We start from the raw sequence: 26,381 nt of genomic DNA, 5'->3' as shown, positions 1-26,381 counted from the left end.
TGCATACACGGCTTCCCCGGAGCCGATTGACACCAATGGCACACCTGGACCCAGCTTTTGTCCAGATCTGCACATGGAAAGAAACAGCGATGCGTGTGAAGAGTTACAAAGGAAATTTGGTCATCTTTGCCTCGGGCACAATGAACTGTATAAAACCTCACTGCAAGAAGCAGCGTGTGTGAATGGGGGAGACTCTGACACTCGAGGGGTCAGGTCCAGGTTCACCCAGCGCCAAACTCGGGCTCGACGCTGTCTCTTTGGCTGTGGTGGTTTTGAATATTGGAATTCGGTCTTGCAGACAAATTAATAAATCTTTGCTAAATTTTTGATAATTTTGGCTCACGATTTGATCATTTATAACAATGGGAAGCAAAATTCCAACTCTTCACCCTCTCAGGCCATCCCAATGAATTTGGGAAGTTTGCAACTTTTTGGAACTACTTGAGTTGATCAATGGGAAGTAAAGCTTTTCTGAATTGAGGAATCTTAAACCCCCGATTCTTCTGTGCCTTCAGTAAGATGTTTTTGTGCTGAAGGAAATTACTTCAATGAGAAAATAATTTCAGCAGGGAATGAGACCTTCTGGCAGAGACCAAGTGTTGCCAGCAGTTGCTCCAGGTGCTGTTGCCAACAGCCCCTGCAGGAAGGACCACAGCCCCCAATGCAGGTGGGCTTTGGCTCCCTGTGGCACAGAAGCCCCCCGGGGGCACAGGTCTCCGGGGCAGGAGATGGGCACCAGCGCTGCCAGGGCTTGGGGGGTGGCAGCTCTGCTTGGGCAGGGACTCTGCTACAGCTGCTGCTGTCAGCGCTGCCCGGGCCCCAGGGCTCAGAGCAGCATTCATGCCCTAGCCCACACGTTCCCTGTCCATGTCATACCTGCGGGTTTAGGATGGCCACCAGCTGGGACGTGTCCCAAGGAGGCAGTGCCAGCTTCTCTGGAAGGTCCTGTGCCCTTCCCAGCACGGCGTCAGCAGCCCTGGGGCTCCTTCTGCTGCCCTGAGGCCGCAGAGCAGGGCAGCGTTTGCTGATGCTCTGAGCCCTTCCTAAAGATCCTGTGCAGGCTGTCTTAGACACCTGCTGCCAGGGATTCCTTCCAAGCTGGGCCACTTGGGCTGGGCTGGGGGCGGCCCCAGGGCAGGCGGCAGTGTGTGCAAGGGCCCTGGCTGGCACGCTGCAGCACGGTCACCGTGCCATGGAACGGAACCCGGTGACCAAGGCCCCTTGGTGACACGTGGGAAATAGAAGCTTGCCCGGCTGCTGGGAGCACGCAACGGGGCACAACGGGACAGAGTGGTGCCGTGAGGAGCCCTTGCACAGCACGCTCGTTCCTGTCTGACCCGCAGCCTTTGCGAAGCCTTATTCCTGCAGCTGAGCTCGAGGCCAGGCCACAGGACTTGGTGACGCGTGGCCTTGCCGAGACTTCTCTTCTGCAGGTGCTCTCGAGGGCAGGGTGTGGGACTTGGTGCCCCAGAGGCATCTCCCATCCCTGCCACCAGCGCCCTCGAGGCCCCACCACAATCGTTGTCAGGAGTCTCCTGTCCTTGTGGCAGGAGCCCTGGAGACCAGAGTGCAGGACTTGCTGTCCTGTAGCCTTGCCCAGGCTTCTGTCTTGAAGGTGCCTTCCAGGCACAACTGCAGGACTTGCTGACTCGGAGCTTTTCTGAGGCATCTCTCCTGCAAGTAGCCACAAATCCAGGCACTAACATGGAGCAGAGACCCCCGAGAGCGCCCAAGGTGGCCTGGGGGAAAGAGGAGGAAGAAGGCCCTGCAGCTGCCCCAGCACAGGAGACCAAAGAGGTGCTGCCAGTTGAGCTGCCGCAAGAGGGTGAGTGGTAGAGCTGGGCCACAGGCTTGGTGCCTGCGGCCAGCTTGGCGCCTTTGCATCCCATCCCATCCCATCCCATCCCATCCCATCCCATCCCATCCCATCCGCTGGGCCATGCCCATGGACAGGACAGAAAAGGGGCCGGGGCCCCGCAGTGGCCATGCTCCATCCCCTGGGGCTTCCCGGAGCTCTCCCTGCCTGGGCAGTGCAGGGCTGGGCCGTGTTCTCCAGCCTCTCCCGCAGCCCCTCAGCTCTGCCTGCGCTCGCTCTTTGCCAGGTGCAGCCCTGGAGCGCACACAAGAGCAGGAGCCCGCCCGTGACCTCTTCCGCAGAACAGCGCAGGTACCTGCAGCCATCCCCACCTGGGCTGGGCCTGCTGGCACCGCGCTTGGAGCATTGCCTGCAACATGCCTGGCTTCTTGCCCTTCTCCTACAGCTGGTTTGCAAATTCATCAAGAAAATTCGGGCGGAAGAGACCAGCACCATGGGCACTGGGCTCAGAGCCTATTCGCACATCTTTAAAACCAAGACCAGTGCTGCTCTGCTGGATATGCTCGTAGAGGAAGGCTTTTCCAACCCAAAGCAAGTAAGCAGCCTGTGGCCAGGCTTGATCCTGCCAGGAATTGCTTGCTCGCCCAAGCCATGCCTGCTGCTCACTGGAACTCTTGGAGGCCATGGCAGCGTGGTGGCAAGGGAAGCACTTGTCTGGAGAAGCTGGGGACATTCCTCCTTCTGGCAGCTTTCCAAGTCTCCCCGTACCTTCTCCAGGTGCCCGCCATGGTCAGGTACATCCACCAGTGGCTCCTGGCCAATCAGTTTGCTGAGCACAGGCTGAACAGGAGCCTGCTGGATCTGACAGAAGCACAGCCTGCTGATGTAGTCGTGACGCTCCTGCGTGTGGCCCCGTCCTGTGACAGGTATGGGGCCCACGTGCCCAGAGGGGCTCAGGGCTCCCCAGCCCATCAACCTGTACAGCCTGGCCCAGGTTGTACAGGTTGTAGCCTGGCCTGACCAACAGAGAGTTCCAGGGCCCTCTGGCTGCTCCCTTTGCCAGCCCTGGCACGTCAGCCCCCGAGCCTGCTGCCATGCTCCCTCGCTGCCCCTCAGGGGCCTGTCCCCACAGGGCTGGGCTGCCTGGCTGCTGCTGGCCAGTGGCATTGGGCAGAGGCAGAGCTGGCAGCCAGCTCAGCTCCCCACTGCTGCCCAGGCCCCGCTGCTGTGTCTGAGACCCCCCTGAGACAGAGCTCTAACCCCACAGAGCTGCTTTCACCATGTGGAAGAGCATCATGTGCTCGCCCAGGACTGCAGAGCCGGCGCTGCTGATACTCCTGCACGTGCTGGGGAGCTGGCCCAAGCACAGCACGTGCACCGCCGATGGGGACAAAACGGGTGTCTTTGTCCTGGCTGTGAGTTTCTGCAAGTGGCCTTTGCTGGCCCCAAGGCCGCCTCTCCATCCCCCTTCCCCCACTGGATCTCCCTGCCTCAGGCAGAGGCCTGAAACCTGGCCCAGGGGCAGCTCCAGGCCCAGCAGGCCCCGTGCTCCCCCTGCCTCTCTCCGGGCCTCTCCCTGCCAAGCTCGGGCCCTGCCACACGGACACCTGGGCACTGAGCGCTGTCTCTGGGGGCTTTGTCCTTTGCAGGCAACCGTGGTGATGTGGAAGATCCTCCAGGTGCCCTGTGTCCCACATATGGTGACGGTGCATTTCCCCCGCCTCTTTGTGCATCTGCTCTCCCAAGTGTTCTTCAGCACTCTGGATATGCCAGAGGAGGTCGATGCCTTCTGGAAGGGGATATGCCAGGAGGAATACGGCCTTGCCACCAGCCCCAACAGGTGCTCCATCCCACTTCTCCTGTCCCTGCCATGTCCCTGGCCAGGAGCCAGTACTCCCAGCATGACCTGGCCTTTGCTGTGCACGCAGGTTTGCAGTGCAGACCCTGAAGTGCCTGCTCTGCCGAATGCAGCACGAGGATGTGGTGGTGGCAATGGAAAGCCATTGTGGCTGGGACACGCTGCTATGTGCTGACACCCACCACTATGCCGTGGCTCTGCTGGCCAGGTGAGAGCCCCTTCTCCCCACAGCCTCTGAAATGTGTGCCCAGGGAGCTCCACAGAGTCCCCGAGTCGTGGGCCAGAGGGCTTTGTCACCGAGGGATGGCCAAGCAGACTGGAAAAGGCTGGCAGAGGAGGGTGCCCAGAAGAGCTGCCTCCCAAATAGCCCAGGGCCTCTTGCAGGATGCTGGGGAAAGAGCAGAGCTCTGGGAGTCAGTCCTGGCAGAGGTTTGTCCCCCTGGCCCACAGCCTTGGCTCCTTTTTCTCCTGCCAGGGAGATGTGCTGTGTCTCCGTCCCCTTGTGCTCCCGGATCGCTCGCTACCTGCTCCGGCTGCTCAGCACACAGGAGCCATGCTGGCAGCTGCCCGCCCTGGCCTTCCTTGTGGAGGTGAGCCTGATGGCCAGCTCCGCCTGGCTGAGCTGCCTGCCAGCTCTCTGCCCTCTCGCAGCCGCCGCTGCCTGGGACGGTGCCCGTGCCCTGTGCTGCTGCCTGGGTCCAGCCCTGTGTGGCTCCGGGCTCCTGCCGGCCGGCTCCCCTGTCACTGCCCTGTGCCTTTCAGGTCCTCCCGTTCCTGGACTTGAGTGAACGTGGTGCTAAAAGAGTCCTGCAAATCTTGTCAAGGCAGCTGCAGAGCCAGTGCAGAGAGAGGCGTCGCCTGGCGCTCAGGGCCCTTCTTGAGCTCATTGAGGAGCCCTTCATGGTGAGAAGGGGGCAGGGGCTGAGGCTGAGCTGGGCAATGCAGTCGCTTGGGCTTGGCAGGGCTTTGGGCGCTGGGGCAGCTGCTCCCAGCTCTCCTGCCTCCCAGTTCAGCTGCTCCAGTGCTTGGCGACAGGCCTTTGGCCTCTGGGCCCTGCGGCAGCAGGATGGCATTTCACAAACTTGTCTTCCGCACAGACCAAAAAAATGTGGAGCCTGACTGAAAGTCTTGTGCACTTCCTGTGGGATGCAGATGGAGAGATAGTTTTCATGACAGTCATGCTACTCAGCTTTATCATCTTGGACAACAACACGCTGATGCCCGGCCCCATCACACTGCAGCTGCTTGAGGCGCTCCTGCCACTCTTTGACCACGTAAGGCTCACTGCCCCCAGCCACGCCCACTGGCTGCTGCCTGCACACTGTGTCCTGTGCATTTGCAGGCCTGCGCCAAGCTGAGCCCCGTGCAGCCGCAATGCTGAGCTCTTGTCTTCTTGCTTCCATCCAGAACAATTGGCAGGTTCAGCTGATCTCCATCCTGCTCTTCCAAACGTTGGTGACTCTTCCACTGGAAAGGGAAAAAAAGGCCCTGAAGACACCCCTGCGCCAGAGCCTGCTGCCCCTCTTCTTCCACTGCCATGATGGCAATCGGCTTGTGGCACAGGTGAGGACTCGTGGGCTGCTGCTGTCCCCCTGGCAGGGGGCTCGGCTGCCTCCTGGCCTGGCGCCTGCCGGGCTGCAGCCTCCTGCAGGCCATGGCACAGGGACGCAGCTCCTGCGCCCTGGGCTGTGGGGCCATCTGCGCGTCTCTGCTGCTCTCCAGGCTTCTGGGAAAACGCTGCTTTGTGTGGCCAAGTTCCTGAAGAGGAGGGATCTTGAAAGACTGGTGAAGAGCCAGAATCTGTGGAAATTCAGCGAGTGCCTGGTAAGGACGGCCTGCAAGCCCCAGCCTCAGCCCAGAGAAGCCCCCTGAGGGCGGTGCAGGCAGCGCCCGGCCCAGGGGCTGAGCCCGCGCCAACCCTTCCCTCCTGCCGCTCTCTGCAGCTGGCAGAGGACAGGAGCAGAGCGGCCGAGCACCTGCGCCGGGCCCTGCGCTACCTGCGGAGCCCACAGGAGCCCCTGCGAGAGGCGGCCATCAGGTTCATGGGTGAGCCACGAGCCCGGGCTCCCTCCCCGGCCCAGCCCGCCGCACCTCGGCCCCAGCCCTGCCTGCTGCCCCGGCAGCGCCAGCCGGGCCCGGCGCCGCGGAGCCCCGCCTGACCTGGGCATTGCTGCTGCCACCCTCTGGCAGCCGTGCCCTGGGGCGGCAGCATGCGGCAAGGGCCGGGCTGAGCCCTGCCGGGCCAGCAGCCCGTGTGGCCACAGCGCCGGCAGCGCCGCTGGCAGGGAGCTGTGCCGCTGGCGCCCTGACAGGCTCTGTGTTCACAGGGATGGCTGCGCGGCACCTGAGGGGGAAGAAGGAAGAGCTCCGGCTCATCTGCAGCGGTAAGTGAGGCCAGTGGGGGCTGCCGGGGGAGCTGCAAGCCCTGCCCCGGCTGCCGAGGGCTCTGCTCCCTGTGCACACCAGGGGCGGCGTGGCCAGAGCACACCGAGATTTCAGGGCCACCTGGGGGATTCTTGGCCAGCAGTTTCGGGCTGGTCCCCTTGCTCCCTGCTCCCTCCTGCCCATGGCTAGAGCCGGCTGCCATGGCCCTGCCAGGGGGCTCTCCTCGGCTCCCCGCAGATGCGGCATCTGACCATGGCTCTGTCCCTCTCTCTTTCAGACCTTCAACACCTGACAGAGGACACCAGCAGTGCCATGTCAGACGTGGCACTTGCAACATTGGATGTCCTCCAGGCACTGCAGAGTGAGCCATATTCCATCTTCCAGAGGCTGCAAGATGAGCTCCGCAGGGCATGGAGGACTCGGCCTCGTCTCTCGGCGCTCGGCTGGCTGCGCTGCTGCAGCTCTGCAGAGAGCTGATGCCAGAGGGTCTGTCTGCTGGGGCCACCTGAGCCAGGGGGAATTTTCTATTTCTTTCAGATTGTTCTTTTCTTCTTTTTGGTTTTTCTTTAGTATATCAATATAGAGTTTGTTACAATACACAGACTCCCAGGAGCTTTCTTTTGCTCCCTAGGCTCTGCAGGGCTTAGGGGAAGAGGGGGAGGAGGGTGCCTGGGCTCAGCCAGCTGTCCAGGCATGCAGTGTTGCAGGGAAAATGGCCAGAAGCCCCTTGGCCTTTGATGGTTCTGCTGAAGCCTTTGTGCTGGTGACAGAGCGGCTGGGCAGGGCCTGGAGCTGTGGGGATCCCTGCCAGAGCGGTGCCTGGAGATGGCCACAAGCCCTGTGCCAGGCAGGAAGCACCCTCTGTGTCCTCCTGCCCGTCTGCTGCTGCCTGCCTTGCTGAGGGCTCCCGGGTGCCTCTGGATGGGGCTCCTCTGGAGCTGCTGTGGGGCTGCGGCGCTGCTGCCGGGCAGCTTGGCCGGGCTGGGGCAGCCCCTGAGGGGATGGGGCCATGAAGGGATGAGGGGCTGGGAAGCCCTGACAGGACACGGCAGTGGGAAGGCACGAGGGGGATGTGTGAGGGAGTGGGTGGCTGTACCATTGGCTGGAAGGGGAGTGGGTTGGAGACAGAGAGAGCACTCACCCCGATGTTCATGTGGCAAACAGGGAGCGTTTATTCTCAAGCCCTTCCTTCTAAAGGGCCTTTGAAAAACCCCACCTGGATAATTTCATTGCTCTGATCTCTATGCCTTGTCAGATTCTGGCCAGTGAAATGCTGCAGCCCTGGGAGAGATGTGACTGGGCGAGGCCCCTGGCAGTCAAACCAGGGCTGGTCCATTCACACAGCATGAGCCAGCCTGCACTGTGACACACGGCAACAGAGTGCAAGGCACAGCTCCGGGTGCTCCCCAGGAACCTCAGCTCTGGGAGCCCTGTCTGCCCCAAGCTCCAGGGGCTGCAGTGCGAGCCCGGCTGGGCTCTGCCCTGGGGCCATCCTGCAGGGACAGCTGGACACAGGGAGCACTCCCTGTAACTGTGGTCACAAGGGTTTTCAGGATGAAGAAGAGACGAGAATGTTGACTCCATGATCAGAAGGCTTGATTTATTATTTTATGATATATGTTACATTAAGACTATACTAAAAAGCAATAGAAAGGAAAGGTTTCTTGAGAAGCTAGCTAAGCTAAGAATAGAAAAGAATGAGTAACAAAGATCAAGAGCCAGCTCTGCCATGAGTGGTCAAGAAATCCAAACACCCACAGGAGACCAATCATGGGTCTACCTGTTGCATTCCACAGCAGCAGATAACCACTGTTTACTTTGGTTGCTGAAACTGCAGCTTCTCATAAGGAAAAATCCTAAGAAAGGATTTTTCATGAAAGATGCCTGCAACATGTCACCTTTTTTTTTTTAGTTAAATTAAAAGTGTTTGTAATTTTCTCTGCTGTACTCATGCCGAAGAAAAAGACAAACACTTGACAGGTTATCTGTTGCCAATCAAACTCCACTCAAGTGCTCCTGTGGAATGCACTTGGAATTTCTTCACCTGTAGAACATAAATTCTATCATATCACTAAAACAATTTTATAATATAAGAAAATGAAAAAACAATGCAAAGAAAATTCAAGTCCAAGGAGCTGAGTTTCAGGAAAAGTCCATGGCTTGAAGATGTTCCTCTTTGCCATATCTGAAAGTTTCTTTTGGTCCTGAAACAGGCTTGCTACAGAAAAAGTCCATCAATAGTTATCAAAAGTCCATTGACAGTCTTCAAACAATTTTGAGAAAATTTCTGAAATGTCTTGCCACAGCCCTTTATTGAACAACTTGGGCTGAAGCCAATCCCTGGCTCCTCAATGCCTCTGAGCTGCTGCCAGCTCTTTCACCCTTTTTTATTCAATTCAATTTTTTTTTTTTTTTTTTTGTCTTGTCGGAAAGAGCAGCAGCAGCAGAGGAGCCAGAGAGAGGCCCCTGGGGGCCCTGGCCCATGTGGAAGGATCAGGAACCCCAGACCTGGCCCACTGAAAGGTGGCCCAGGACCAGAAGGGGGAAGCAAAGCCCCCAAACCCAACAGGAGGCTGGGAGGTGGCCCTGGCCCAAGCAACCAAGACAGACAGCCCGGGCCCAGCCCCCGAGGCAGGCTCTGCATTGGCACAGACCCGCACCCTGCTGCCAGTACAATGGCAGAAGGGTGACCAAACGCTTCCTTTCCCCAAAATCACCGAGGCATGCCGGCAATGGGAAGACAGAAGCTGTCCCGAGAAACTTCGTCTCAGGTCTGGGGATGTCCTTTCCCCACAGCAGACAAGCGATGCTCGCTTCCTGCTGTGCCCTCTGCCTCTGCAATGCAAATGCACCAGGTGTTCCTCCCATCTGTCTCCCGGCACCACCTCCACCCCCTCTGGGCTGGGGACCAGGGGCAGAACTTTCAGGACCCACCTCCCCCTCGCCACTGGGGCGCGCGAGGGGCGGCAGAGAGATTCGCATCCCCCAGGAGGAAACCCCGGACCAAACACCCCCCAACCTGCCAAAAATGCTGATCTTGAAAACAGGCAGCCGGGCTGCGCCCAGAGCCAGCTGTCGGGCCATGCCTCCTCCACGGAAGGACAGGCTGACGCCCTCTTCCCCTGTCCCAGCTCCCCCCATAGGGGCAGCCGAGGACAACCCGAAAAACTCGGGGAGGAAGTCACACTGGATGCAGGAGGTGCCGCTGCAGCTGCCGCCGGCTCCAGGGAAGCCTCTGACGCAGACACGGAGGACGGAGTCCCCGCAGGCGGCAGAACTGCCGGGCCGGGCAGCGGGGCCGCCTGGGGAGGCGGCGGGGGCGGTGGGGGCGGCACGGGGTGGGCAGCATCTTCTGCTCCGGACATCGGCCGCGGAACAGCAGTCGCAGAAGGCAGCGGGACGGCCGGGGGGAGCGGTGGATTGCTGTTGCCCAGCAATATCGGCGCAGCTGCGGGAAGCGGTGTCTCTGAGGCCTCAGATGCAGGCAGGGAAGCCGGCGGAACCGCGGCCGGAGCGCCCACAGGCTCTGCCGGAGGGACGGCCACGGGAGGGGCTGCGCAGGGAACCGCCCGCACCTGCGGGGCGGGTTGGGGCGGCGCTGGCGGCGCTGGGCAGGGCAGCACCGCCTACTCCCATCCCCACTGAGAGCAACGGGAGGGGGGAAAAAACGGCTCCGTCTGAGCATGCTCCGAAGACGCAGTAAAATAAACTTCGGCTGCGGGCGAAACTTCGCCCCCCCGCTGTGGTTCAGGGGGCTGGAAAGCAGCAGAGCGTCCCCCTCCAAAGGGTCTTCCCCTGGAACTGGGGGGAACGGGGCTTTGCCCTTGCAGTTAGCAATCCAGGGAAAAACAGCTGCTCTCCGTTTCAAGACTAGAAAGAGCAACAAAAAGGTTGGATAAATCGAGGGGCATCCAAACCCACGGTCCAAAAAGAATTGGAAAATGGAGTCCATACACTCCCAGACGAACATATCGAGGGCATATAGCACATTCATAAAAAACCCAAAGAGCTTTGCCCATCAAAAAAACTCATAGAAATCTGTCTCCAACAGGAGAATTCTGTCCTCTTCACCCCATTTTTGCCAGAGGGCAATAAGTTTCTCCTCTGAAGGGGAGAATGGAACCTCATCCTCTAGGGGAGAAGTCCTCCAGATGAGCAGCCACAAACTGCAAATGGCCTCATCTTCAGGAGGGGAAAAACCAACAGTACCTTGTGACAGTGTCCAGGACTCTCTGGCTATCTGCACGGTGCTGCTGAGCTTTCTGAACATCTTCCTGGAGGCTTTTCAGAAGGTTCTCTTTGTGGTCAGCCTTGCTGAGAACTCTGTCCAAATTCGGATCTTCAGTTCTTCAGCTCCTGGCTAGAATCCACTTCTGTGGTCACTTATGAAGCAAACATCAATGCCACGCATTTGGGGTTTACCCAGTGCAGCAATGCTCCTCTGGTGGTCTCACCAAGTGATGATTGTCCTCCTCAGTCAAGGGGTCACCAATTGTGACCATGGTCACAAGGGTTTTCAGGAGGAAGAAGAGACGAGAATGTTGACTCCATGATCAGAAGGCTTGATTTATTATTTTATGATATATGTTACATTAAGACTACAGTAAAAAGAAAATAGAAAGGAAAAGGTTTCTTCAGAAGCTAGCTAAGCTAAGAATAGACAAGAATGAATAACAAAGATCTGTGTCTCAGACAGAGAGCAAGAGCCAGCTCTGCCATGAGTGGTTAGTAAATCCAGGCATCCACAGGAGACCAATCCCAGGTCTACCTGTTGCGTTCCACAGCAGCAGATAACCACTGTTTACTTTTGGTTGCTGAAACTGCAGCTTCTCACAAGGAAAAATCCTAAGAAAGGATTTTTCATGAAAGATGTCTGCGACAGAGAACCTATGTTGCTAGGTCTACAGGTATCTCCAGGCTGTTTGATCTTGAATCTAAGAAATGCCATAATTCAGGCTAAAAGTAGACTAAAATTGTTTGGAGTGTTGAAATCGTATGTTAAAAAAAAAAAAAAACCAAAACAAGTGCTACCATCTAAACCTCAAAGTATTCTTTCCTTCTATGCACTAAATAGTTGAGCAGGAAAGTAAGTCTAGTAATAGTCTCCATAGAAGGGAAGGTTATGTTCCCATGATTTCTGAACCCTTTAGGCAGTGAAAAGGCTGATAAAATTAGGATACTAATATCCTTCCCATCAGGATGCATATGAATGTGTGAATTATTACAGTGCAGCAGTAGTGCATTGAACTATTCTAAGAAGGTTTCTGATTATTGATACTTAAAGCTACTTTGTTTCACAAAGCATATGTCAAATATGCTGCCAAATAACTTTTCATTAATAGCTCTTGGTAATCTTTGGTTAAATATACATGCAAATATCTGTTCTCTAAAAAGTTAAGAATAACTTAAGGCAAATAATTAATATTATTACCTGAATGTTTAAATCACTTGATCTGAGCAGTATACCTATAAGAATAATTTGTTCCTTTCTGTATATTAATACAGGCCAGCTTTACTTTATCACAGAGCCCATCCACTGGAATTCTGCCATCAACTCCAGGAGCAGGTAGATGTCCTGTCAAAATTTCTGTTCTCTTTTCTTACTGCTTTCTTTAATACAGAAAAATCATCCCTGTTCAAGCTACATCAGTTCCTTGCTAGTTTATGAAGAGGTGGTGTATTTGTTAGCTTTTCAAAAGGTATGTGGGTATGAGTAGGAAATAATTATTTTTTCTGAGACTGAGTTTCAAGCAGCTTTTCTTGTTCCCTGTTCCAAATGTGGTGTTGAACTGAGCACAGAGGTGGTTGTAATTGAGTGAAGAAGCTGAGATTGATGGATTGCCTTCCATCTTCACAAGGTTTGATATCTTGTGTATCAACTGGTGGCTTCTTGCTAAGCTTTATTGTGTTGGCCTGTTCCTATTTGGCAACTGTATTAAGCTATTGGTGTTTTGAAGTTGAAGAGAACACTAGGTTGCTAGTCCTAAAAACTTCCTAGTGTGTTTGCAGATGTGAAGTTAGGATTGACTTCCTTGTTCTGTCTGTGAGTAAATCCCCATCAAACTCTTCCACATCCAAGTGAAATGCTTGACACTGAATGTATTCTTTTCTAATAAACCTCTGTCTTGCAAAAGAAATCTGTTCAGCAATATCATTTCAATTGAACAGCTTCTTCAAGCATGTTCAGCCCTGTAAGTATTGGGCAGCCTAAGAAGACTACTCTATCTCCTGCTCAGCTGGATCCTTTTGATACTCAAGGTGATTCCCTTACTTCAGAAGTTCAACTTGATGAGACATGGGTAAGTGTATTTGGGTAAGTTGATTTCCAAAGTATTGGAAAAACCTGGGTGAAGTCTTTAGAGCATACGAGAAAAATACTTGGGGGCATTGATGTTGTCTGGCATTGGTATGTGCTGCAAGTACAGCTATGGTTAAAGCAAGCAAACACATACATTTCAGTTAGCCATTTAAACTGAGCTATACATGATTTTTTCTAGTTAGAAAGGCACCATTCTGCTGTTGGGGTGTGTGCTAAAGTGCCTAGAAGGTGGTATTTCTCAAGTCACTGCTTCTGATATTACAGTGCTCTCTTCTGCATTTCTGTAAATGCTTCATAGGGTTGGATCTTAACACCTGAATTCTTAAACCACTCAATTTTATGAGTGGTTTAAGTGGTTACTCTCAATTCTGTCTTTCAGATTTCCTCAAGCATCAGCTTCCTAGATTCTACTACAGTTTGCTCAGTATGGAAACATATTCAAGCATGTGGTATGTCTTAGTTTGACACTTATGTCAGAAAACATTGTGAATTAAGCATTTAAAAAACTACATTTCACCATTTTCACTTGATCTCATTCAGATGTCCAACACAGGAAACTGGATGCATATTCGATATCAGTCTAAGCTTCAAGACCGGAAAGCCTTAACCAAAGATGGAAAAGTTTTTGGTGAATCTATCATGATTGGTCTCAAGCCTTGTATAGAAAAAGTAAGTTAATAGTTGCTTTTAGTTCAAAGGCACTCTGCTTTTGGCCTTGCTTTTTATTTTCCCTGATGTGTTAAATTTTTTTTCTTTTGGAATTGCAAACTGTAGGTAGTTCATCTCAATAGATATAGTCTGTTACACATTCACATCAGTTTTTTCTTCAATACGTGCCCACATTTCCTGCTGAGAAAGACCATGATGAGCCCTCTCTGTGCTCTTGGGAAGTTACAATGCACACAATTCTATTGCTGTACGAGATGAGGAAGTGAAACCATCATATAAAACACAACTCACATAAGTTTCCTGACTGGAATTTAGGGCCTGCAGTAGATACCTAATGGCAGATTAAGACTGTGGCTGCTCCTAATTGTATCTCTCTATTTTTTATGTGACTATGTGCTTCTGGCTCTTGAATTTATCTTAGTACTTTGGATTGAAAATTTGTTAGCGAGGAAATCCCAATCGTGTTCTCCCACCTGCCCCTATAAAAACATGTCACTCTCTTGTAAGTAGTAGCTGGGGGTAGACATGGCTGTCTTGTAGTCTTAATATTAACATGAGTTATTAATGTCTAGGTACTGGCAATATCCTGACCTTTAACACTTGCAGCCCTTTGCACTGGGTACTGTACATTAGCTTAAGAAAAGAACAGTCATTCCTCAGTCATTCTGCACAGATTATTTTTTTTGGTCTCCTTTAAGGATAAATGATACTAAAGAGTAATGTAAGCTTTCTAATGTAAACTATTCTGAGAAGCAGCCTTAGAAACTGAGCTTGCAATTCCTGAAGTTTTAGCAGACTGAAACATTTCTTACACTCAATAAAAAGCTGTGCCCCTACCCAAGCCGTTCTCTTCCCTGGGCCACGCGGGCTCTGCTCCAGGCTCCTGTGGGCCCGAGCCGGGTGCCCATGGAGCCCTGGCCCAGTCGGTGCCACACGGTGATTTTGTCAGTGGAAATGTTCATTGGCAAGTGAATGGAAAAGAGGTTTGGCAAAGGGAGGATTTGAATGGTTGTTTTTACAAACTCAATCCTAACAAATCCATCTAGGATTGGTTAAAACCCATGCGGACCATCAGATTTTACAAATATCATAGAATGATCAAGTGGAGCAGCTGACAAAAGTCAGCAAGATAAAAATTGATCCACAGCACACAATTTGATCAATGGTTACATTGTGAAATAGGGCACAATGGAAATTGTTTTTTGCAGCACAAACCTGAGGCTGGCAATTGCCCTGAAAGATGTGGAACAGTATTCTCAGTGCCCAGTGCCCACACAGTGTTCCCAGTGCCAGCTGAGGCTTAAACAAAACCATCCAGACCTGGCATGACCCCTACATGTCAAAAGTAACAAAACACTCTGGTCAACTGATAAGAAGTTTTCCTATAGCCCCCACAGAGGAAACTGCATGATAAATACCTAGGCTTGCATAGGGACAACACCATCTCCACAAGGCAGCCGCTACAGAATTGGCCTCAGGACTAAAACTGCCAATTCTAGTTCTCCACAACAAACCACAGACTGGTGGAGTTGCAGAATTGGTTTCAGGACTGAAACCTGCCAATTCTGGCTTTTAACAACAAAACACAAAAAGCACAGGGGCATGGGTCCCCTCCAAACAGGAGCTTGTCAGCTCTGCACAAAACCCCACATAGACAAAGGAATTAAATCCCTAAACCCATTGACCACAATATCCACAATTCCTTCAGAGAAAGATGCTTTCAAACTTCCAAGCCTACCGAGTAAACTACAATTCCCACAACCCCTTGAATAATTGAAGATATTTTTGACAATTCTCCCACCTTAGGGAGAAAATTTCAGGTGGATGGAGAGGCCCCTGTCTTTACTAGGAAACACACCTCCTCTCCATCTGAACCCACTTTAAAAGTTAACAAGGGCTCTGGTGTGGTGTGTCCCTGCTACAATGGGAGCCCCTGACACATCTAATAATCCATCTCCATTATCCCCTGGACTTCCTCCTCCTGAGGGTCCAGCTGTTTTTGTGAACATTCCCACTCCCAGTGTCCCTCTGCCCAGCAGATAGCACACTGATTCTTTCCCAGCTGCTGTTTGGCTTGGCTCTCCCCTGCTGAGGAGGGAATGCTTCTGCCACTTCCTTGTAGCCGACCCTGTCCCTTCTATTATGGGGAACCACTTGGGTCCTGGGGCCCTCGGGGGCTGTAAAAATTCTGCCATCACCTTTGTGCTTGCTTTCTCCTTTTCAGCATCCCTTTTTACATACACTTGCTGTATCTTTCTAAGCAGTTCATCCAGGGACATATTCTGCCCTTCCTCTAGTCCTCCCTGATAGTGCCGGTGGGTGCTCATTTTCTGCAGCTCAAAGCCATTCGTCTTTCCAGTGAACCAAACAAAATCCTTCAAAGAAAATCCTAATCTTCCACCAACAATCTGCATTTCCTGGATTTTCTTTCCTCCTTGTTCTCCCTCTCTTTATTACACACCTTATACCACAGCCAGTCCCTGTCCTGCCAAAGTGTCCAAACGTGGCCCCCAGGTCGTGATTCTCCCACAGGGAACAAGAAGGCAGAGCTGTACTTTATTGGCCACTAAGTTATCTCTGCCGGTGGAGGACTGACCTTTTTGGAATCTACTCATTTGTTCAGTTTCCTTTTGTAACACTGACAGGACTTTCATTCCATGAGGGCTTTTATTCCTTTAGAATTATGGTATTATCATCCCTTCACAGAAAAACATTTGCAAACCAATGGATGGCCATTTTTTTTGCTTCTGTGTTACGTTTTCTAAAGTGACTCTCAGTGGTTGACATTAAGGCAAATGAGTTACTGCTTTGAGTTGGAAGCAACCTTGAAAACCTTTCACGTTGTTATAAATGAATGAGGAGATGGTTGGCTCTCACAATTAAGAGATGAATATTATGTGTACGGTAAGAGAATTTTTATAGCTGTACAGTTATGTTATTTTTGCATGTTCTCTCCATAGTACTCTTTCCCTTCCCCCCTTATTGCTGTCACTAGTGGCGCATTTAGAGGAGGGAGAGCTTGTTACCAGGAGGCAGAGCATGGCAACACCTGACCTCCAGTCAAGGTGTAAGAAAGTGACTTCCACCATTGGATGGCAGGGAAAGAGTTGACGGACAAAACTTTGAGAGGGGCTAAGGGTATAAAAGGCAGAGCATCCATTTTGTAGATGAGCACGTGGCTTTTGATGGAGACTCGCAGTCTTGTAATTTTTCCTTAATCGCTCTTTGTTGTATTTTTTTAAGGTTCAATAAACCTTTGAAATTTTTAAAGTGAGCCTTGTTTCTCCCAATGTTCTTAGGGCATTCAATTAATTTGGGAAGTATGCAGTTTTTTTGAACTACTCGAGCGAGTTGAGCAATGAGAGGTAAAGCTTTCCTGAAGCGAGGATTCTTTAATGCCAGATTCTTCTGTGTTTTCAAGGTAAAGATGTTTTTGTCCTGCGGCAAATGACTTCAATGAGAAAACAATTCCAGCACGGAGTAAGAGCTTTGGACAGAGACCAAGTGTTGGCAGCAGTTGCTCCAGGTGCTCCTGCCATCAGCCCCCAATGCAGGTGGGCTTTGGCTCCCTGTGGAACAGAAGCCTCCCGGGGGCACAGGTCTCCGGGGCAGGAGACGGGCACCAGCGCTGCCAGGGCTCGGGGGGTGGCAGCTCTGCTTGGGCAGGGACTCTGCCACAGCTGCTGCTGTCAGCGCTGCCCGGGCCCCAGGGCTCAGAGCAGCATTCGTGCCCGGACCCACACGTTCCCTGTGCGTGTCACACCCGTGGGTTTAGGATGGCCACGGGCCGGGACGTGTCCCAAGGAGGCCATGCCAGCTTCCCTGGAAGGCCCCGGGCCCTTCCCAGTGCAGCTGCGTCGGCAGCCCTGGGGCTCCTTCTGCTGCCCTGAGGCCGCAGAGCAGGGCAGCGTTTGCTGATGCTCTGAGCCCTTCCTAAAGATCCTGTGGGGCTGCCTTAGTCACCTGGGGCCAGGCATTCCTTCCAGCCTGGGCCACTTTGGCTGGGCTGGGGGCGGCCCCAGGGCAGGCGGCAGTGTGTGCAAGGGCCCTGGCTGGCACGCTGCAGCACGGTCACCGTGCCATGGAACGGAACCCGGTGTCCAAGGGCCCTTTGTGACACCTGGGAAATAGAAGCTTGCCCAGGAGCTGGGAGCACGCAACGGGGCACAACAGGACAGAGCAGTGCTGTGAGGAGTCCCCGCACAGCACACTCGTTCGTGTCCCACCCGGAGCTTTTCCGAGGCGTTGTTACTGCAGCTGACTGAGAGGCCAGACTGCAGGACTTGGTGACTCAGAACTTTTCCAAGGCATCTCCCATTCACTGTCAGTGCCATCAAGTCCAGACCGTGGGATCTGGTCACCTAAATTGTTAATGAGGAGTCTCCTGTCATTGTGGCAGGAGCCCTAAAGACCAAAGTGCAGGACTTCCTGTCCTGCAGCCTTCCTGAGGCTTCCCTGTCGCAGGTGCCTTGAAGGCACAACTGCAGTTGTTGACTTGGCAATATCCTGAGGCATCTTTCTAGAAGGTGCCATCAAGGCTGGGTGGTGGAATGGCAGATAGATTTCTCAGCCCTTTCAAAGTGTTCAGGGGGAAAAAAAAGAATGACCCTGGAGCCGCCCAAGCACAAGAGCCTGAAGATCTGGAACAGATCCAGACACTGAAGGATGGTGAGTAGCAGAGCTGGGCCACAGGGCTGATGGCTACAGCCAGCTTGGCCCCATCCCGTCCCATCCCATCCCATCCCATCCCATCCCATCCCATCCCATCCCATCCCATCCCATCCCATCCCCTGGGGACATACCCATGGACAGGATGGAACAGGGGCTGGGCAGACACCCCCCAGTGGCCATGCTCCATCCCCTGGGCCATCCCGGGGCTCTCCCTGCCTGGGGAGCGCAGGGCTGGGCTGTGTTCTCTGGCCTCTCCCGCAGCCCCTCAGCTCTGGCTGCGCTCGCTCTTTGCCAGATGCAGCCCAGGACAAGACACAAGAGCAGGAACCCGGCCCTGGCCGCTTTCGCAAAACCCTGAAGGTACCTGCAGCCACCCCGACCTGGGCTGGGCCTGCTGTCCCTGCTCAGCCCAGCACCATGCTTGGAGCACGCCATGCAACGTCCCTGCCTTCCCTGTCCTTTGTTCTGCTGCAGAGGTTACGGAAGTTCCTGCGCATTCGACGTAGGAAGACCGGCACCTCAGCAGCTGAGGACCCAGCCCAGCCTGACTCCGGGCCGACCCAGTTCCAGGCAAAGCCTCATGCCGGCCCAGAATGGACAGCACACTCAGGAAATCATGCAATGAATTCTCAAAGGGTGAAGGCTGTTCACATGGCAATGACTGGGAACATGGCCATCAGAAACACTGACACCAGAATGACTCAGGGCATCACAAACACTGGCACCAGGCCAGCTCCCACTGGGATTCATGCTCCCACTGAGGATTTTTTCAAGGAGAGTGCTATTTCTTCTCAGCAGCAGGTAAGCAGCCCGAGGCCAGGCCTGGAGGCCTGCCAGGATCGTGTCTCCCCTCAAGCCATGGTCACTGGGCCGCCTCAGCCTTTGAGTCCAGCACAGTGTGACCGGAAGGGAAGCCCTTCTTGGGGGAAGCTGGGCAAGTTGCTGCCTTGGACAGCACTCAAAATCTCCCCCATGCCTCCTCCAGGTGCCAGCCATTGTAAGGAGCATCCACCAGAGGCTGGTGTCCCTTGGCACTGTGGATGCCAGGCTGCAAAGTGACATAGTGAGGCTGGCTGAAAAACACCCTGCGGACGTGGTGCTGACCCTGCTGCGCTGTGCCCCAATGTGTGACAGGTACGGGGCCCACGTGCCTGCACAGCTCAGGGCTCACCAGCCTTTGGGGCCCATGGCCCTGCACAGCCTGTGCTATGGGCTCTGCCAGACAGGCAGAGAGGTCCAGCACCCTGGGGCCCCTCTGTTTCCCGAGCCTGCTGCCAATGCTCCCTCCCTGCCCCTCAGGGCACCGGGGCTCTGTCACCTGGGCCCCCACAGCTGCACAGGGCACGGTACTGGGACTGAGATGCCCCTGACACAGAGCTCTGATCCCTCAGAGCTGCTCAAATGATGTGGAGAACCATAGGCTCATCAGGACCAGCAGTGGAGAAAGTGCTGCCAACACTAATCTGCGTGATGGAGGATTGGCCACTGCACAGCAGACGCACCTCTGATGGGGACGATATGGATGTTTTTGCCCTGGCTGTGAGTTTCTGGATTTGGCCTCTGCTTACCCCTCAGTCACCTCGCTAGCAGCTCTCTGTCCTCTCCATGCCTCAGGCACTGGGCTGAACCCTGGGCCAGGGGCAGGCTCAGGGGGCACCAGGCCCACTGCTCCTCCTGCATCTGCCCTTGGGCCCTGCCCCATGGACACCTCGGCACTGAGCGCTGTCTTGGGCTGCTTCTTTTGCAGGCAACTCTGGCGATCTGGGTGATTCTCCAGGTGCCCAAGTGCCACGAGGCCATGACCCTTTATTCCTCCCGCCTGTTTGTGGCTCTGCTCTTCCATGTTGTCCTCACCACAGAGCAGATGCCACCAGTGGAAGCTACTAACTTCTGGAGAGCATGCCAGGAGGAACACCGCCTTCCCAGCAATTCCAACAGGTCCCAGTCCTCCTGTCCTTCCCATGCCCTTGTGGCCAGTGCCAGTGCTCCCAGTGTGACCTGGGCTTTGCTCTGCACACAGGTTTGCAGTGCAGGCCATGAAGGCTCTGCTCTGCCGACTACGCTGTGACAATGAGGTGGTAGCTATGGAGCGCAAGTGTGGCTGGGACACGCTGCTGTGTGCTCACACCCAGCACTATGCCATGGGTCTGCTGGCCAGGTGAGACCCCCTTGTCCCCATTGCCCCCGGCATTTGTGCCCTGTGCCCCACTCAGTCCCTGTGGTCATGGGCCAGAGAGCCTCGTCACTGAGGGACAGCCAAGGAGACTGGAAAAAGCTGGGAGAGGAGGGTGCCCAGAAGGGGCCACCTCCCAGAGCACCCACATGCCCTCCAGGGATGCTGGGGAAAGACCAGACCTCTGTGAGTCCCAGCAAACCTGGGAAAGGTTTGCTCTCCACCTCAGTGTCTTGGTGCCTTTTTCCCCCTGCCAGGGAGATGCGCCGTACCTTGGTCCCTTTGTGTTCTCGCATCGCACTCCACTTGCTCGGGCAGCTCAGCAGGCAGGACCCATACTGGGATCTGCCCTTCCTGGCATTCTTTGTGGAGGTGAGCCTCAAGGCCAGCCCTGCCTCCCAGCTCTCTGCCCTCTCACAGCCACAGCTGCCTGGGACGGTGCCTGTGCCCTGTGCTGCTGCCTGGGCCCAGCTCTGTGCAGCTCCAGGCTCCTGCTGGCCAGCTCCCCTGTCACTGCCCTGTGCCTTGCAGGTTCTCGAGTGCCTGGACTTGAGGAAATGTGGTGGCATTGTCCTAAAGGTCTTGTTGAGGTTCCTGCACAGCGAGTGTAGGGAGAGGCATCGCCTGGCACTCAGAGGCCTTGTGGTGGTCAGCAAGGATCCCTCGATGGTGAGAAGGGGGCAGCTGCTGAAGCTGCACTGGGGAAAGCAGCTCCATGGGCTGGCAGGGTTTCAGGAGCTGAGGCAGCTGCTCCCAGCTCTCCTGCCTCACCTGCCCCAGTGCTTTGCCTCAGGCCTTTGGCCTGTGGGCCCTGCAGCAGCACGGTGGCCTTGCAGTGCCAGGGCGGTGGTGGCGGTGCAGCCATCCATGGATTCCCAGCACAGGCTTGTGTTCCACACAGGCCAGGAGAATGTGCAGTCTGTTTCCAAGCCTTCTGGAGCTGCTGGATGATGCAGAAGGAGAGGTGGTCTGCATGACCCTCTCTGTGTTCACAAATGTGCTCCAGCAAAAAGACAACCTGGTATCCAGCACCACTGCCCCAAAGCTGGCTGAGGCACTCCTGCTGCTCTTTGACCACGTAAGGTTCTGCATCCTGAGGCACAGGCATCAGGTGTTTCCCAGAAACTTTGTGCCCTCTGGATTTTCAGGCCTTTGCCCAGGTGGGACTGGAGCAATTGATGTAGGTCTTTTGTTTCCTCTAGGACAACAGCCATGTGCAGGTGCTCTCCATTCAACTCTTCAGCAAGGTGATAGAATTGGTAGTGGATGAGGGAAAAAAGCCCCTGAGGACAATTGTGAGCAAGAGCCTGTATGCACTCTTAATTTACTGTCATGATAAGAACTGGGACGTGGCAAAGGTGAGGTTTCCTGTGATGCTGGTGGATCTCTGGCAGGGGCTTGGCTGCCTTCTGCCCTGGTGCCTCTTGGGCTGATGCCTCCTCCAGGCCTTGGCACAGGGATGTGGGTCCTGTGCCCTGGGCTGTGGGGCTACCTCTGGGTCTCTGCTACTCTCCAGGCCTCTCGGGAAACGCTGATTCATGTGGCCGAGTTCCTGAAGAGGAGGAAGCTCGTACAGCTGTTGAAGAAGCAGCCACCGTTGAGGGTCGATGAGTGCCTGGTAAGGAGGGCCTGCAAGCCCCAGGCTCAGGCTGGAGAAGGCCCCTGAGGGCAGTGCTCAGGTGCGGGGCCGGGCAGCTGTGCCCCTGCCCGCTGCTGCAGCCAGAGGCCGCGCGGGCTCTTCTCCAGGCTCCCGTGGGCCCCAGCCGGGTGCCCATGGAGTCCCGGCCCGGCGGGGCTGTGGGGCGGCACCGCGGCTCCCCGGGCAGCAGCCGGCCCTCCGCCCCCTGCCCTCGGGAGCCCTTGGCCAGCGGCTGCTGGCCCCGCCTCAGGGCTGTGCGGCCAGGGGAGGCCGGGGCTGGGCGCAGGCAGCGCCCGGCCCAGGGGCGGAGCCCGCGCCAACCCTTCCCTCCTGCCGCTCTCTGCAGCTGGCAGAGCACAGGAGCAGAGCGGCTGAGCACCTGCGCCAGGCCCTGCGCTACCTGCGGAGCCCACAGGAGCCCCTGCGAGAGGCGGCCATCAGGTTCATGGGTGAGCCACGAGCCCGGGCTCCCTCCCCGGCCCGGCCCGCCGCAGCTCGGCCCCAGCCCCGCCTGCTGCCCCGGCAGCGCCAGCCGGGCCCGGCGCCGTGGAGCCCCGCCCGGCCTGGGCATTGCTGCTGCCTCCCTCTGGCAGCCGTGCCCTGGGGTGGCAGCGTGCGGCAAGGGCCGGGCTGAGCCCTGCCGGGCCAGCAGCCCGTGTGGCCACAGCGCCGGCAGCGCGGCTGGCAGGGAGCTGTGCCGCTGGGGCCAAGATGAATTCTTTGTTCTCAGAGATGGCCGGGTTTCCCAGGATGAGGGGGCAGCAGCAAGAGCTCCAGGATCTCAGTCAGGGTGAGTGAGGGCAGTGGCCTGGGCAGGCCAGCTGCAATGCCTGAGCAGGGAGCTGCAATCCCTGCCCCGGCTGCAGTGGGCTTCCTTCAATGTGTTGACAAGAGGTGGCGTGGGAAGAGCACACAGAGATTTCAGGGACACGGGCGGAATTCCTGGCCCGCAGCTTGCTGCTGATTCTGTTGGCAACACCTCTCTCTCAGCCATGGCAAGAGTTGGGTGGGGTGGCCCTGGCTGGATGCTCTCCTCAGTTCACTGCAGATCCAGGCTCTGACCATGGCTCTCTTTCTGTCTGTTCCAGGCCTAGAATCCCCAAAGAACAATGCCAGCCCATCCTGCTCTAACATTGAAAGTCACGCTAAATTAGGCCTAAGACCTGAAGAAATAGGGTCCTTTTCTGGATCCAGTGAGCCAGTGTCCCAAGAACAGCACCAGGAGACACTGAAGAGGACAGCATCTCCCATTGCCCCTGGAGCTCTAGACATAGTTGATGATTGGTACGGCTGAGCCTGTGGGAAGCTCGCGTGGCTTCAGCCCTCTCCCTGCCTGTAGATAGCTCCCTCCCTCCAGCCCTCAGACACTGTCCATCCACTTTTCTCCCTCCACCCTCTCTCCCTTTGGACAGCGTCATCTCACCAGCCCTCAGACCATGCCTATTCCTATGTTTTCCTTCCACTCTTCCTTTTGATAGCTCCATTTCTCAAGCCCTCAGACCCTGCCTGCCCATTCCCTTTTCCCCTCCCATATCATCCCTTTTTTTTGCTTTTCATTAATAAACAGTTTGGCCTCTTCACTTTGCCTGCATCTCTGTGGAGCTGAAGCAAATCCGGGGCCCTGGGACACACAGGCCCCTGCTGCCATTCTCTGCCACGCCGTGTTTTGTGCACGGACCCAGAGGAACAAGGGCAGGTCAGGCTGGAAAGGTCCCTGTGCTGAAGGTGCAGTTCCACAGCACCGTGCAGTTCCAGATCTTGCTGAGCACACTGAAGGCCAGCAGTGGGACAAGAAGCCTGTGTGTGTCAGGGACCAAAGTCATGTCTAAGGCCCTGCTATATTTGGTCCCCTGTTGTGCTCATCAACAAGAGAATGCAGAGCAGAGAATGAAGGAAACCTTATGGTTTAACTGGTGGGAATTTAACCCTTAAGGGAAACAATGGACTGGTCAATCAATGGCAAGTGAACCTGTGAAAGAGGAGCGATGCACAATGGAGCTGTGGTTGGCATGGAGGTGGTATCACAGGTCACTGCAGCCTCATCTCACGCACTGGCCAAGCATGAGATGACCTTGTAACTGGAAAACTCCACTCCAGAGGAGGAGATGTCAGGCCTGGTCTGGGGTGGAGGGATGAAAAGGACAAAATGCCCGTCCTTTTGATGCAGGAGATGCCCTGAATGTGGGAGGCCTGCCTGCCCTTCCCACTGGAGCCCCATGCTGAGATACCCTGAGCGCAGCCCAGTGCTCCTTGCTCCTCTCTGCTGAGCCGGGAGCGTTTGTCTGCTTTCGGGATGGCCCTGGCTGTGTCAGGGCTGCTCCTTGGACACGAGACAGCCGGTCCTGTCCCGCTGGGTCCCAGCAGTGCCTGGCAGCAGCCCTGCACCCACGTCAGGATGCTGGCCAAGAGAGGCCCTGGAAGCTGAGGCAGCTGATTTGAAGCTTTTTCAGACTTACACAGGGGATGGCCACACACAGGGGATGGCCAACAGCAGTCCTGAGGGGCCTCCCTCATTCAAAGAAATCAGCAGACAAATGCATTGTCCACCAAAAGCCCTTTTATTGAGCTGGCAGGAGGGCAGGGGTCTGCAGCCACTAAAATGCTGCTCTGCCACATGTAAATTTCAGTGGGATGATGTCAGAAATGTATCTCAAAAGTACCATCCATCTTGACTTTGCTGAGGTGATTCGATAGGCAGGGGGTTAGAAATACATTCTGTCAGTTCCTGTACTTGAAGCTAATGTCCAGGCGCTGGCCAGGAGCGGCCTCCATGCCCTAAAGCAGCACTTCTTCCTCATGGCTTCCCTGCACAGGGCTCATTTTACACTTGCCCTTAGTTCTTCTGGTAGAATGTGTCTAAAGCTTTTTGTCAAGTCCCTCTCCTGTCAAGTTAGGCCCACCAGGTTTTTCTTATGCTAACTGGTGCTAAGTGCCTATGTAGGTCTGTGCTAAGTACTTGTTTACTTATGGGAATTGCTTGTGCTTATGTCAAACAAAGGCCTTGTTTCATTCTCCCCTTCTCTTTATCCTGATGCAAATTCTTTTGCAAGATCCTCTGGACAGTCCACAGTACATATGTACTGTTCTGCTGCTGTTTTAATTTTCTACCACATCCATAGGTTTATGATGGTTAAGATGAGGGTTAATTTTTTTAAGATTAGAACTGGTTTGCTGAGGAAGCTAAAATCTAAGGAGCTGTTGGTGGTTCCAGATTTGTCCATCACAAGAAGACACCTGACTCATGATGTTCTCTTTCTTTCTCTATTTTGGTGATGATTTCGGTAACAACTTTGATACCGGATTTGAGTGTCCATCAGGCTCTGTGAGATGCATTTTGGACTCCTGCCACTAGCCATTCTATATTAGGCTGGTATGGCATTTGCTTTAGAACGTTAGCGTCCCGTCCAGTTTGGAATTTGGGCGCTTGCTGATACCCATCATGTGCATTCTGCAGCATCTCTAGAGAAGTTCTTGTGTGGTGCAGCTGAAGTCGCATCCACTTTTGGTTGTGAAATTACAAATAGAGAAGTTATTACCATTAGTAGTTTAATTAAAAGACTCTATTGGAATAGTTGTGCAAGCAGATCTCACACAGGCACAGCCCCTTCCCGCATAACACACCTGTGATAGAGCATGGGTAACTGGGCTCATTTCAAAAATACAAGTGCTGCCCTCAGCATGCAGACACCCATCCTCTCTTTCAAGCACCGCATTTTTGCACACAAAATTAAGTGCATCCCTTGGTACACACGACTGGGGATAAAAGCATCATACAGTCAACCCAGGACATTCCACCCCTTATCCCCATATTGTCTGCTTACTACTAAAACTAATTTAAATTCTAACTCTACAAACACATACATTATACATCCAATATACAGCTATACACAGACAATGGTAATCGCGTTCAGCAAACAGTGATATTTACACATAGGTCTCACCCAACAATCAGATCTCCCTGAGGTACACATCGTGTTGTTCCATCTTTTTGCATTATCCACCATGTGCAACCTGGTCCCTGAGCAAAGACAACCCCACGAAAGGGTTTGTCTGTTCTCGAGGCAGAATTGACCCACACAGTCTTCCCTAACAAACCTCTGACATGCACCACTGGGACTTTATCTCCATCTGTTACATTCAGGGACTCAGACTGGGCAGGACCTGCTCGGTTGGTGGAACCTCGGGTGTTAACTAACCAGGTGGCCTTTGCTAAATGCTGCTCCCAGGTTTTGAAAGATCCCCCACCCAAAGCTTTTAGCTGGGTTTTTAGTAGTCCATTGTACCTCTCCACTTTGCCTGCAGCTGGTGCATGGTAGGGGATATGGTACACCCACTCAATGCCATGTTCCCTGGCCCAGGTGTTGATGAGGCTGTTCTTGAAATGAGTCCCATTGTCTGACTCAAGCCTCTCAGGGGTACCATGTCTCCACAGGATTTGCTTTTCCAGGCCCAGGATGGTGTTCCGGGCAGTAGCATGAGACACAGGGTGGGTGTCCAACCATCCAGTGGTGGCTTCCACCATTGTGGGCACGTAGCGCTTGCCCTGGCGTGTCTGGGCCAGTGGGATGTAGTCAATCTGCCAGGCCTCCCCATACTTGCACTTGGACCATCGCCCACTGTACCACAGGGGCTTCACTCGCTTGGCCTGCTTGATGGCAGCACACGTCTCACAGTCATGGATAACCTGTGAAATACCGTCCATGGTTAAATCCACCCCTGGGGCTCATGCCCACTTACAGGTGGCATCTCTGCCCTGATGGCCTGAGGCATCATGGGCCCATTGAGCTAGGAATAACTCTCCCTTCTGTTGTCAATCTAGGTCTATCTTTGACACCCCTATCCTTGCTGCCT

Source organism: Agelaius phoeniceus, chromosome 8 (assembly GCF_051311805.1).
Source record: "Agelaius phoeniceus isolate bAgePho1 chromosome 8, bAgePho1.hap1, whole genome shotgun sequence".
Classification (NCBI taxonomy): domain Eukaryota; kingdom Metazoa; phylum Chordata; class Aves; order Passeriformes; family Icteridae; genus Agelaius; species Agelaius phoeniceus.
The sequence above is the reverse complement of the archived record's forward strand: the minus strand, read 5'-3'. Positions refer to the sequence as shown.